At 42.3% G+C, this 13,741-nt stretch overlaps 1 non-coding gene across 1 annotated transcript; it reads right to left on the bottom strand.

The window, feature by feature from the left end:
• Positions 1-2,989: 2,989 nt before the first annotated feature.
• Positions 2,990-3,064, bottom strand: Trnas-cga (transfer RNA serine (anticodon CGA)). Its single transcript has one exon. It is a non-coding gene; the product is annotated as a tRNA-Ser (tRNA).
• Positions 3,065-13,741: the final 10,677 nt, after the last annotated feature.

Here is a 13,741-nt window from a genome sequence, read left to right as displayed (position 1 = left end):
TGGCAACTGTCGCTGTGAAGTCACGATATATTTTGTACCACTACATTGTCCTATGCAGACGGCGCTGTTCATATCATTTACGATCATTGTGGTATGAATGTGAGCTTAATATGAATGCAGCGTGATTGTGCAGCCACAAATGTAAAAGTCAATGCTTTTCTGTTATTTCGCCTCGCTTCCACACTTCATTTCCTGTGCTATTGCTGTGCTGTGAATAAATGAGCGTTTTGGATGGGCGCTGGAAGGACTTGTGATCATTTAAATTACATTTCATGCAAAGAGTGCAAAATGTGTTTTTTTCATATGCTTTTCTATGTGCAGTATATTGGAGGGAATAATTTTATACGATTTTTGTGTCTTTTAGTGTGTCTACGTAACATTGAAAGTGAGGGCCAGAAACCGTCTCTACATTAATTGTTTGTATTCCATGTTTAATTTTTGGGTGAGATAATTGGATCAAACAGGTGTCGCTACTCTGCAGTAATATATTTTCGACAAACATGCATTGACAGTAGCTCAGGATACTTCTTTCGAGCAGTTTAGCGCTATTTTAGGACGCTTGATGTACACTGTAATAGAAGTTTCAAAATTACGTCCACATCTACATGACTACTCGGCATTTCGCAATTAAGTGCCTGGCAGAGGATTTATCGAACCACTTTCATACGATTTTCTACCATTGTACCTTCGAAGAACGTGCCGAATGGACGAAAACTTAAATCTTTCCGTGCAGGCGTTAACAAAGTGTTTTCGCATTCAAGGGAGAATGGTGGATATCGAAACTTCGTGAAACCATCTCACCGAAACGAAGAATACCTTTATTTTAATCATATCCGAGGCTGTAACACTCTTTCGCGTATGTACTTACAAGCGAATTCCGTTCACATGCATCTGTTTATTTGTACCCCATGAAATGAAAATAATTTCTCGTAGTACTCAAATGGAATATAACTAAAGTAAAATGTTTTAAATTATGAAGACAAAGAGGAAGTAGTAATTAAAATGAGTTTTATGTCGTTTTTCATGCCGCAAACGATAGAGAAAGGGGAAAAACGATCTGGGATAGACGGAAGTATTGCCGCCTTGGAGATTAAGGAGAACCCGATAGAGAGAACCTAATTTGTTGAATAGAATGACATCTGTGTGCGAGTGAAAAAACCAAAACAGCGCTAGCGAGTTTTAAAATTAGCGGCGTAGATGTAACTATAAAAACAATTATTTTTTGATACGGCAGTGTATTAATTTCTTATTCTTAAGAATATTTTCGTTTTCTTGGTCGGAGAAATGACATGTGCTGTATCCTGTGAGATTATAAAGGGAAAAAGGTCTGGTTGTAAAATTTAGAGGAGGAAAGTGCATTGAGCACAGAAGAACTTACGAGAAAACGTAAATAACGAATTATGTTGATTAACTGGGATGATAAAATAGAATATAAGTAAACTTTACTTTCATTTCATTAATTGGCTTGCATGCAGTTTCTTTTTCTGTAAAACTTGAATCAGAGCGTTTTAGTCTTAAACAAAAATCAGTACAAGAGAGTTTTGCTGGTGACGTAAGTAAGCTATAGTGAATCAGAACACCGTTGCACTCGCGTGGGACCGATCATACATACTAATTTCCAGAGAGAAGCGCAGAACGACATATAGTCCCCGAGTAGATGAATTGGGAAGGAATTAGACAACAGTAACTCACACTGTAGGATTGACGTAATATATTCCTGTATGATTACAATAGCGACAGTGTGTAGTAGCTGGATAATTTTAATTATACTTATTTACACACTCTTTCGTATACAGATGAGAACTCTAGCCTCCAAGAGGATGATACGGAAGTGCAACAACGTTTTTTCAAACAAATGGGAAATAAATATTTATCTGCCACCTATGGATTGTAGCTTATCACGCTACAAAACCGCCACTGCAACTGTGGAAACTAAATACCATATATTCTGAGAAATCCAAGCTTAACTTTCTCTTACATTATGTTAGGAGAGCAACTCAACTTTATTTACTTTAAATACAGGTCTTGTGGGCGATCCAATTAGAATACACAGTACTCAAAATACTTTTCTCATCTCGCAGACCAAGTCGCGCTGACGTTCTATGCACTATCATCACACTCTCTACCCTGCTTCACAATAATACAGAACGTGCTGCCTTTCTTTGAACTTTTTCGATGTCCTCCGTCAATTCTACCTGGGAAGGATCTCATAATGCACACCATTACTGTAGAATAGGACGGACAAACGTAGTGCAGACACTGTCGTTAACTGAATTTGTTGCTTCTTCCAGATGTTCTAGCACTAAATCTCAGTCTTTGGTTCGCCTTCTCCACAAGATTATCTATGCTGTCGTTCCCATTTAAGTTGTTCGTACCTGTTACTACTAGGTATTTAGTTGAACTGACTGCCTTAGATTTGTGTGATTTCAGGTTTAACAGAAATTTAATGGATTAGTTTTAGACCTAATGTGGATGACCTCACAGTTTTCATTATATAGAGTCAACTGCCACTTTTCGCACCGTACAAATATTTTATCCAAATCATTTTGCAATTTGTTTTGATCTTATGATGACTTTAAGAGATCAGTAAATGAAAGCACCATTTGCAAACAATTTTAAATCAGAATGAGATTTTCACTCTGCAGCGGAGTGTGCAGTGATATGAAACTTCCTGGCAGATTAAAACTGTGTGCCCGACCGAGACTCGAAATCGGGACCTTTGCCTTTCGCGGCCAAGTGCTCTACCAACTGAGCTACCGAAGCACGACTCACGTCCGGTACTCACAGCTTTACTTCTGCCAGTATCCGTCTCCTACCTTCCAAACTTTACAGAAGCTCTTCTGCGAACCTTGCAGAACTAGCACTCCTGAAAGAAAGGATACTGCGGAGACATGGCTTAGCCACAGCCTGGGGGATGTTTCCAGAATGAGATTTTCACTCTGCAGCGGAGTGTGCGCTGATATGAAACTTCCTGGCAGATTAAAACTGTGTGCCCGACCGAGACTCGAACTCGGGACCTTTGCCTTTCGCGGGCAAATGCTCTACCAACTGAGCTACCGAAGCACGACTCACGTCCGGTACTCACAGCTTTAGTTCTGCCAGCGAAAGGCAAAGGTCCCGAGTTCGAGTCTCGGTCGGGCACACAGTTTTAATCTGCCAGGAAGTTTCATATCAGCGCACACTCCGCTGCAGAGTGAAAATCTCATTCTGGAAACATCCCCCAGGCTGTGGCTAAGCCATGTCTCCGCAGTATCCTTTCTTTCAGGAGTGCTAGTTCTGCAAGGTTCGCAGAAGAGCTTCTGTAAAGTTTGGAAGGTAGGAGACGGATACTGGCAGAAGTAAATCTTTGAGTACCGGACGTGAGTCGTGCTTCGGTAGCTCATTTGGTAGAGCACTTGGCCGCGAAAGGCAAAGGTCCCGAGTTTCGAGTCTCGGTCGGGCACACAGTTTTAATCTGCCAGGAAGTTTCAATTTTAAATCAGTTTATATAATACCAGATGATTCAAAGAGAAAGTACAGATTTCAGCTATTTCATATGGATATACAATAAGAGACAGATACATACAGCACATGCCAGCGGATAAAGGAAGATTTAAAGATTTGACACAGCTCTATTGTTTGTTTGTAGAAACATACGAAATCATTTTGTGTGTTGGAACCTGAGCGAATTCAATCCACTGGTCGGGTACAACGTGCATTTCGCCATCAAAAGAAGTCCAAATGTGTGTGAAATGGGACCATTTGCAAATTTTAACAGTTCTATACTCAGATATAGTCTTGTAATTGTATTAACTTTTTAATTATTTGTACCTTCAACTAATTGTTTTTGTAACTGTATTAACTTTTTACTGTTTTTTTGTGTCTTTAGCTGTAGCCATTGCTTAGTTTTAGTTACTGCTAATACTTTTTTCATTTTCTCAGTTTATTCTGTTCCATTCTGTAATAGTTCTATTGCAATTATTAGTCTCTCCTTTAGTTCATTAGTCAACCATCTCTTTGGTTTAAATTGCTCATAACAAAAATCACTATCAGTATCACTTTAGCAAATTTAAATCTAATTGTAGCTTCCTACGATAATCACTACCAGTATCACTCTAGTAAATTTCAATTTAATTCTAGCTTCCTACGATAAACTATTAAATATTAAGCTTACTTCTCTCTGCTGGCAGCATCGGCCTCTTAAATCACTCCCCTTTCCTTTATTTCCACCCTAAGCTGTTTCAAATACTCTAATTACATCTCTCCTCTTACGACAGGGGATACTCAGTGACACACAGCCGTCACCATTTTGGTCATATTCTCCCTGCACCGAATACCACTAATCCATTTTCTATACTCCCGCAACCTCAGGAAATCTCTTGCAGTCGCCTTTCTTTCGGCACTCGCGGAGTCACAAACAGGGCGCGCAAAATCTCGGACACCCCTGTATTATGTCACTAGGCGGAAACACCGGCCAGTGCCCCTCGCGGCAGGTAGTGCCTAACAAAGGGACAAAACAAGTCTGCCACCCTACTCCAGGCTGCTCAGCGGAACGCGTCCGAGCTTTTAGCAGCTCACTGCAACATTCAGTCTTTACCTGCGCATTACGAAGAACTTAGCCTCCTCTTCAACCAACTAAACTACCACGTAATCCTCTTATCCGAAACGTGGTTGAAACCACACATATCCTCTGCATCTATTCATCTCCCAGGGTACACATTTCTTAGGGCAGACAGATCAAAAAAGCGAGGTGGCGGGGTCGGCGCATATATACGAACAGATCTCAAAGCGAAAGTCTTATGTACGTCAAATCCTGTTGAAGAAAAAGAGGCTGAATTCATGTTCATTGAAATAAATATACAAAGTCGGAAATTCTTGGCTGGCGTCGTGTACAAGCCGCCAAAAATAAGCTCAATTGATTCCTTCCAGTCGGAATTACATTCACTTCAGTGTCAATACGAACATGTCATCGTAATGGGTGACTTGAACATAGACCTGCTAAGAGATACTCCCTCCGCAATAAACCTAAGAAGATTGTTTAGTTGCAATAGCATGAACATTCTTCCATTACAACCTACACACCATACGGCGCACAGTCATACCCTTATAGACGTGATCGCAACGAAACAGACTGACAAAGTAAGAGATGTTGGTCAATCATCGGCCCCTGGCCTCTCAGCACATGATGTAATATTCCTGGCCTACTGTGCAGCCCCCAAGGATCAAATCGCGTTACATAACTTGTAGGAACATGAAACGTATTGACCTTGACGCTCTAACAGCCGATTGCTCAGAAATCTCATGGCATCAAATAATCAGAGAACCTACAATCGACGGCAAAATTAATGAACTTGGTGATAAACTCACTGCCATCTATGACAAACATGCACCTGTGCGCACAGTCCGTGTAAGAAAATCTCCTGCTCCATGGCTGACAGCTGAATTACGTCAAATGATGACTAATAGGGATGCTGCCCACAGGCGTTTCAAGGCAGATCCGAAACCCGAGCGTTTCGAAGAATATAGAAAGCTATGGAACAGAGTGAAACAATGCATTCGCAATGCCAAAATCAGGCACGCTCGCTCCCTTGTATGCAGCGATCTGACACCCAAGACTCTATGGATGAATCTCCGTAGCTTGGGGGTCGGAAAGGCAAAATCGGAAACTACTTTTCATGTGTCAGCTAACGAATTAAATGAAGTCTTCTCTGCACATCTGAATACCAGCACGGCTGATAATTACCGTCCACAAGAATCCCCAAACAGGATAACTAACAACGTTACCTTCCATCTAAAACATGTAACAACAAATACGGCAAGAAAAGCAATAATGAGAATCTCTTCTGACGCAATAGGCAACGACAGTATCGGTATAACCATGATTAAGAATGTTGCCGATATCTTAGTACCTGTCTTAACTGACATATTTAATTTTTCCCTCGTGAACGGAATATACCCCACTGCATGGAAAAGAAGCATAATTCGACCCATCCCTAAGATCGAAAACCCACAACTGCCTAGTGATTACCGACCAATTAGCATACTGCCTGCTGTTTCCAAAGCACTTGAATATATTGTTCATGGCCAAATCACTGAACACTTGCATGAATTCAGTCTATATGACAAATTTCAATCTGGTTTCCGTAAACATCACAGCACAAACACTGCTCTAATTAAAGTAACTGATGACCTGAAATATGACATCGACAATCGAAAGGCAACAATATTGACGCTACTGGACTTCAGCAAAGCTTTTGACACTGTTAACTTTGACATATTACTCAGAAAAATGCAACAGCTTAACTTCTCTGATAGTGCAATGAGATGGTTTGAAAGCTACTTAAAAGACAGACAGCAATGTGTTGTCTGCGCAAATGAAAAATCTTCCTGGAAACATGTTTCTTCGGGAGTGCCACAAGGATCAGTCTTAGGACCACTTTTGTTTTCTTTATATGTCAACGATATTTCGTCGGTTTTGTCCTCCTGTAAACATCATTTCTATGCCGACGACCTCCAACTCTACCTAAGCGTCAGACCTGAAGACGTAAACACTGCAATCGCTCTGATGAATGATGATCTGTCTTCAGTAGTGACATGGGAGAAAAACCTGGGGCTTAAATTAAATGCAAAAAAGACGCAAGTAATCTTAATAGCCCATCAGAAATTAATAAGTTCAGATTTCCGCGAACGGCTACCTCCTATTCTGCTCGAAGGTACTCCAATACCATATCAGAAAACAGTGAAGAACCTGGGTGTAACTTTGGACGAGCATCTCAACTGGGCGGAGAATACAGTCGCAGTGTGCCGAAAGGCGTCTGCTTGTCTCTATGCTCTCAAAAAGTTTCGGAACATATTCCCACAGGACTTGAAACGCCAGCTCGTGCAAGCACTCGTTCTACCGAACCTCCACTATTGTGATGTGATTCAACAAGGCATGAGTAGTGAAAACAAAAGACGGCTAGAGCTAACCATGAATGCCTGTGTGCGTTACACCTGCAACATTCGCCGATATGATCATGTTAGTGCTTCATACTCCGAGCTAGGGTGGCTGCGGCCGGACAAACTGCGTGACTACCACACTCTATGTCTACTTCACCGACTCCTCGCCGCGCAAGCACCCCAGTACCTAGCTTCAGAGATTAAAAACCTGTCATGCCATCATAATCGAAACACGAGGTCACTCTTATCTGGTATCCTAACTGTGCCCACTCACAAAACAAAAACTTTTTCAAACTCCTTCTCAGTTGCCGCTGTCCGCCTCTGGAACAAACTACCCCTTACCTTGAGGAAAATTCAATCTACTGTTGCTTTTAAGAAGAAGTTGAAGCATTTGCTACTATCATCCGCATAAAATTCGCCACAAAATTAATGTGCAAGGCCAATCCTCTCATCTGTCAAATAGCAAAGCTAGCGTCTCCTATCTTGCTCCTGAGATGCCTTCCACTTCATCTATCTCTATTAGCCATGCAGTCTTCTTTTCCATTATATTTTCCTTAATCATGTTTCATCATGTCTCTCTATTCTTCTCCTCCCTTCACCATGAGTCTCCCTCATACTCCCTGCTGCCAGCACTCCTATCTAAAATCTTTCTCTTCAATAATGTATTTTTCGAGGTGTACCTTTCTAATTGTTTATCTCACTTTTTGTATTAGATGTAGTTTAACATGCCTACTAAAACATATGACTGTAAAATAAGTAGAATGCCTGGTTAGATGTAAGAGAGGGCCTGATGGCCCTAATCTTGCCAGGTTAAATAAATAAATAAATAAATAAAATAAATTAAGTGCTAAGGTCATCAGTCCCTAAGCTTAAACACTACTTAACCTAAATTATCCTAAGGACAAACACACACACCCATGGCCAAAGGAGGACTCGAACCTCCGCCGGGACCATCTGCACAGTCCATGACTGCAGCGCCAGAGACCGCTCGGTTAATCCCGCGCGGCATTTCGCCGTCAATTCATTAAGAAGCCACGTCTGTACGAGTAGATTTTTGACTGATATAGAAAAACCTTGGAAGTTGGATGCATTTGCAAAAGAAAGAGCTCTGTTCTGCCACGTATTCTGATCAAAACGTCGAACGAATCCGAGATGCATTCACACGGAGCCCTCGCCAAGTGAGGAACTTCAACTTCCTGAAACAACGGTTTGACGTCTTCTGAAACAACGATAAAGGAAGGTACGAATTTTGCGTTTCAGTTCTCCAAGATACGTCGGAGGCCACTTCTTCGAAGGGCTCACCTTTTCTGGCGAATCGACGTTTCATCTATCGGTTTTTTTTATTCGTGTCAGAAGCACCAAGGATACAGGAATATAAAAAAAAAATGAATAGCACACAGAAAAAAATTAATTACAGGCATATGAAAATATATATAAATATATATACAAATATGTGTGCACAGAAACAAAATGTTATAGGCATTTGGCCCATAAGCGGGCTACGTCGACAGCATTTGGGGTTGCCAACATCAGATCCTCTAAAGTGCAGTGTGAAGGACATTCAGGGCAGTTATACATGTGCTGGGTCGTCTGCACCTCTCCACAGTCGCAGAGATTAGATGTAGTAGAATATCCCCTTTTCAGAAGGTTATCTCTTGACCGCGTAGTGTTGGTGCGTAGCCTGTTTAGTGATCTCCAGACCACCCAGTCCTCATTGTAACTTGGTGCCAATTCATCATTTGGTTCCATCCAGTGCCCTTCTCCCGACCACTTCCATCTCTCCACCCTAGATCCAGGTTGGTCGCTAAAATCTTCGGTTGCTCTGAGAAAACTGCGTCTAGATTTCAAGCGTTTGGTGGCTGGCTGATTTTTGTGGAGGAGGTGGCTCCCTGCCATCTCAGCCCTCGGTCTTTCACTATAGGCTGCCGCTTCTCTTCGCACTGCAGTAGGTGCAATCCCAGAAAGATGGTAGAGCTTGTCTGTTGGTGTCGGTTTCAGACATCCAGTGACGAGCCTGCAGGTCTCGTTCAGAGCAATGTCGACCTGTTTAGTGTGGGTAGAGTTTTACCAGACACTGCTTGCATATTCGCCTGCTGGGAAGCAAACTGCTAGTGTTGTGGTCCTCACTACCTTTGGCTTTGCGCCACAGGAGGAGTTCGTTACTTTCCGAATAATATTATTTCTGCCGCTCACCTTCATTTTGGTGTTAATACAGTGCTGTTTATACGTCACAGCCCTGTCTAGGGTTACTCCTAGGTATTTGGGGTTAACGCAGTGTTCGAAGAGTGTGTCCTTTCAGACGACACGCAGCTTACGGGATGCCTGCTTGTTACGGAGATGGAAGGCGCAAACTTGTGTTTTGCTAGGGTTCGGCTTGAGTTGGTTGTCGGCGTAGTAGTGACAGAGCATGTCTAGCGCATCCGTGAGCTTTGTCTCAACATCCTCAAAGGAGTCACCCTGTACGGCCATAGCACGGTCATCTTCGTAGATATAGTTTTCCGTACAAGCTGGCTGTGGTTGATCATTGGTGTATATGTTAAAAAGTAAGGATGCCAGTACGCTGCCCTGAGGGAGACCATTTTTCTGGGCCCGCCACCTGCTATGCATCCCTTGGAATTCCACAGAGAACCTACTTCTAACTGTGGATGTGAATTTAAAGTCCCTGGTAATGGCATACAGCTTCTTCTTTAGCAGACGTAAATTGGCGGTGTCATATGCGGCTGTCAAGTCTATAAAGGCGACACCGGTTATTTTCCGGTTCTCATAGCCGTCTTCAATCAGCTGCGTGAGTTTAATTACCTGAGACGTAGTGCTTCTCCCTGGGCGGAAACCTGCTTGTTGGGGGATTAGGTAGGGTTCTATGGCACTGGAGAGGCGATCCTGGAGTATTTTTTCAAAGATTTTAAAGATATGGCAGAGAAGTGATACGGGTCGAAAATTCCTGGGGTCATCAGCATTTTTGCCTGGTTTTAAAATGGCAGTAACTTTAGCCTTCCTCCAGATTGTGGGAATCTGACATGTTTCCATGCAATTGTTAAACAGTTTCAGTAGCCATTGTTTAACTTTGGGACCAAAGTGTTTAATCTGTTCAACAAAAATCCCGTCCAGGCCCGGGGCCTTCCTTAGCTTGCATTTCGCTATGGCTTTGTCCAGATCTGCCATTGTGAGAGGGGTGGTCAGAGTTGAATTTTCTTGGTGTTCAATCCTGTCTATTTTGGTCTCCGACTTCCTGATTTTCGTGTCGGGTTTCCCATTCTTGAGAAGCTGGTGGGCTATTTGGTCGGCTGTGACGGGAGCATGTCCTGGAGAGAAAGTCGGGTCATTGTTGAGACGTTTAAGGAGTGTCCAGGCTTTCTGACTGCTCCTTTTCATGTCTCCTCAGCCATTTCTCTCTCCTGGTTTTAGCTAGTGACTCGGTTGGCTGCACGCCCGCAGTGATAATTTCCGCGAATAGAGGGTTTGCGTCAAACAGTGTCAGGTATTGCTGCAACTGGTCCTCTAATTCTGGCGTAAGGCCTTCAACGTAATTTTTTCTGCATCCTCTAGGGATTGATTGCTTGGAACACCACTGCACAGCCTTCACGAAATTGTCATAGAATCTTGGTTCAGGTGGTAGGTTGTTTACAGAATCTTCCATGAGGTTTTGAGAGGTTGACCATTCTGCTTTCTTAAAATTGTACCTACGGCGAAAAGGTACGCTATGGAATTTAACAACAGATGTGATCTGGCACATTATTGGACGGCGCTGGGTGTTTGGTATTGGTGAGCAAACTTCTTTTGAGCATTGGGACGTTACTTGATGGCTAACGAAGATGAGGTCCGGGTTATAACCTCTCCCCCATCTGCCACTGTTGTAGGAAGCAGGCAGTTTGTTGTCATGTATCAGTTTTAGGTTGTTTAGCTCGGCCCAGCAGATCACAGCCATGCCATTGTCGTCGTCTTCTTGGTAGCCCCACTGCGTACTGTGGCTGTTGAAGTCACCGATTACAAAATTAATTCTGTCTTTATTAAAATTGTTTACGTTGGAGCTGGAAAAGTCCACAGTTGGTGGTTTGTACACTGATGTAACAGTGCAGTCACTAAGTTCAATGGTTATCACTTCAGTATCATTGATGTCGTTTATACTGCTTGAAACGATCTGTATGTTTGGCCTGGTAAAGATTGCGCTTCCATACTGTCGGTGTGGCCTTTCAGCTACTAGTCTCATGCCGTTTATCTTGGGTCTTTTGAGTGTGCTATCTCTGTGAGTTTCTTGTACACACAGGACGTCACATTTCTCTTTCTGACAGAGGTCTTGTAGTAGACGTTCTTTGCATGCAGACAGGCCTTCAATATTTACAGAGATAATCGTCAGTGCTGGGCCAGATAAGGTCCTTTTCTGTACGATTGTCATGTTGCTTCTGGAGTGAAAGGATCAGCCGGTATACAACCGCCCAGGGGACGCCCGAGTATGTGTATTGCATTCACATACTCTTCGTGGAGGCTCCTTTCTTGTCCCCCATGTATCGGGTAAAGTAAACCCGCATAATGAAAGAATTTTAGGGTGGGGGTCACAAAATCCTGGCGTTGTCATCAAACATGAAAGAGACTCACCAAAACTAAATGTGTTTTGTGCCATTTCTGTTCACAAAGTTGTGAATCTTTCTCATTTTCGTAGGAAATTGTGACAGGAGTGTCATACGTGGACATCCTGCAAGATGAGTTGTTTCCTGAACAATACCAAGATTACAATTATTTCAGTTTTGTATATGAGGGAGCCTCTCCTGACTATCATCTTGAGATGCGGATTTATCTTAACTACACTATCCCACAAAGTTGCACCGGAAGAGGTGAACAACAAGATCTTGTTCATTGCTTTTGGCCTCGAAGGTCACCCTATCTCACTCATTGCTATTTTTTCCTGTGGGAGTACCTAAGAGACAGTCTTTGTCCCGCCTATGGCAGCTGTTCTCCATGAGCTGAGAAATAGAATTATTGTAGTTGTCAGTTCAATAAGAAGTGACCAATTGATCGCCAAAAACATTCAACAGCCTACACTGCATAAATATTTCTCTATTTAAGACAATCGGTTTCGAAAGGATTTGCTGTCATCTTTAGGTGTTGAAAAATCTTCTTGTTATGAAACGAGTTGATTCTACGTTGCAGCTCACGCTAAGTTGTCATGTGGATTAAAACTAGCACATTATGAAAGGTTCGTCGTAACTAAAATAATTGAAAATATGTTTCAAATATTTTAGTTATGACAAACCTTTTATAAGGTGCTAGCTTTAATCCACATGACAACTTGGCGTGAGGTCAAATGTAAAATGGACATATTTCACAACAAAAAGATTTTGTTAAGCCCTGGAGATGACAGCAAAGCCTGTCGAAACCTGTTGTCTTAAATAGAGAAATATTTACGCTCTCTAGGCTGTTGGATGTTTTTAGCAAGTAAAAAAGCACGCTCCTTCGGTATTCTCAAAATGAGAAAACTGAGTCGACTTGTGGAATGAAACAGACTAGTGTTTCGATGTCTCTCGAGCAACCCACGGTGCTCATATTGAGTGTGTGGTGTAGGGACTGTGCAAACATAAAACTTTGAACCATCCTCTATCCCGTGACTTGCGCAATGCTTTTCTATCTTTCATAATTTGTATGTAATAAACAACTGACATCTGTTCTTTCTTTCCGAAACACCCTGTACTTTACAGGTTGCGACGGGTCAGGCTCTTATCGCGCAGTTTCCTTTCCCTGAAAGAAAATCCACCTACCTCGTTTCTTAGGTAGTTGCTGCACTCGCCTCTCCTGATAGCAGCTACTGGAAAAATTGCAGAAAAGCAGTGTTGAAGAAACTGCAATTTAATAGCCGCTCACCGGAGGCCGCGATACATGTTTGCTGAAATACAATCTATGAGCAATCTTCCTAAATAAATTGAGTTATTGGAATGGTAGTAATTGTTTACTCAAACGAGAACGCGAAGTTGGTAATTCTATTTAAGCTCTTTATTGTCTTTAAGCCTGATCATCAGCCCGCTAATCTACGTTTGAAGAAAGTTCAGTTCACAATTCTATCCACACTCAAACCCCGCCAGAATTAGCTTTCAAAGTTACGGAATTTACTTAACTGCAACACAGACGATTTTCTAACATACACGTTTGCAGTCGATGTTCGATAATAGTTCGTTTTTTAACGTTAATGCTCGCCATAAGCACTTAGTAAAAGTTTACGAAGTACCGCCACGCTTTTAATTATTAAAGTTACTCGCGTCTTTCGCGGAACGAAAAGTCACAACTCGCTCAAACTCACACTACGCGTTACTGGACTCTTCCAGTCTCAAATCGCACAGTACCGAACCGATGAAGCCGTTTTATGACTTCATTTTACACATTATTCGCGAGGACACATCAAGCATGTCTCTTCTCGATCACAGTTCCTTCGCGATCCCTCATCCACTCGCGACTCACTCTCCTAGTCTGCTAACCGTCCTCGCATCTCATTGGCTCACACATCACACAGCCAATCAGAATTAACTCTTTGGGTGCGCCTCGCGCCAAAATCTAGCACGCACCAGTCATGACTTCTGAATCATTTACGTCATGATTTCTTGTTACACAAAATTTACTGTATAATTTAACAAACCGAAAGGAAAACTAGACTTTACTTTATTTCCAGAAATTATTTAAATACTCGCGAACGTTCTGGCGGCTTGTACAATACCATACACTCTTGGACATCCGACATTCACTAAGATGGGGAACCACTGGCGACTCTGTTCCCATGGTTACATCGTCTGAACACTTGCGAGTTCCAACCTAGATTTTATACACTTGCAAAGAATGGCGA

Source organism: Schistocerca gregaria, chromosome 8, assembly GCF_023897955.1.
Source record: "Schistocerca gregaria isolate iqSchGreg1 chromosome 8, iqSchGreg1.2, whole genome shotgun sequence".
Classification (NCBI taxonomy): domain Eukaryota; kingdom Metazoa; phylum Arthropoda; class Insecta; order Orthoptera; family Acrididae; genus Schistocerca; species Schistocerca gregaria.
This window is presented reverse-complemented; position numbering and strand designations above follow the sequence as displayed.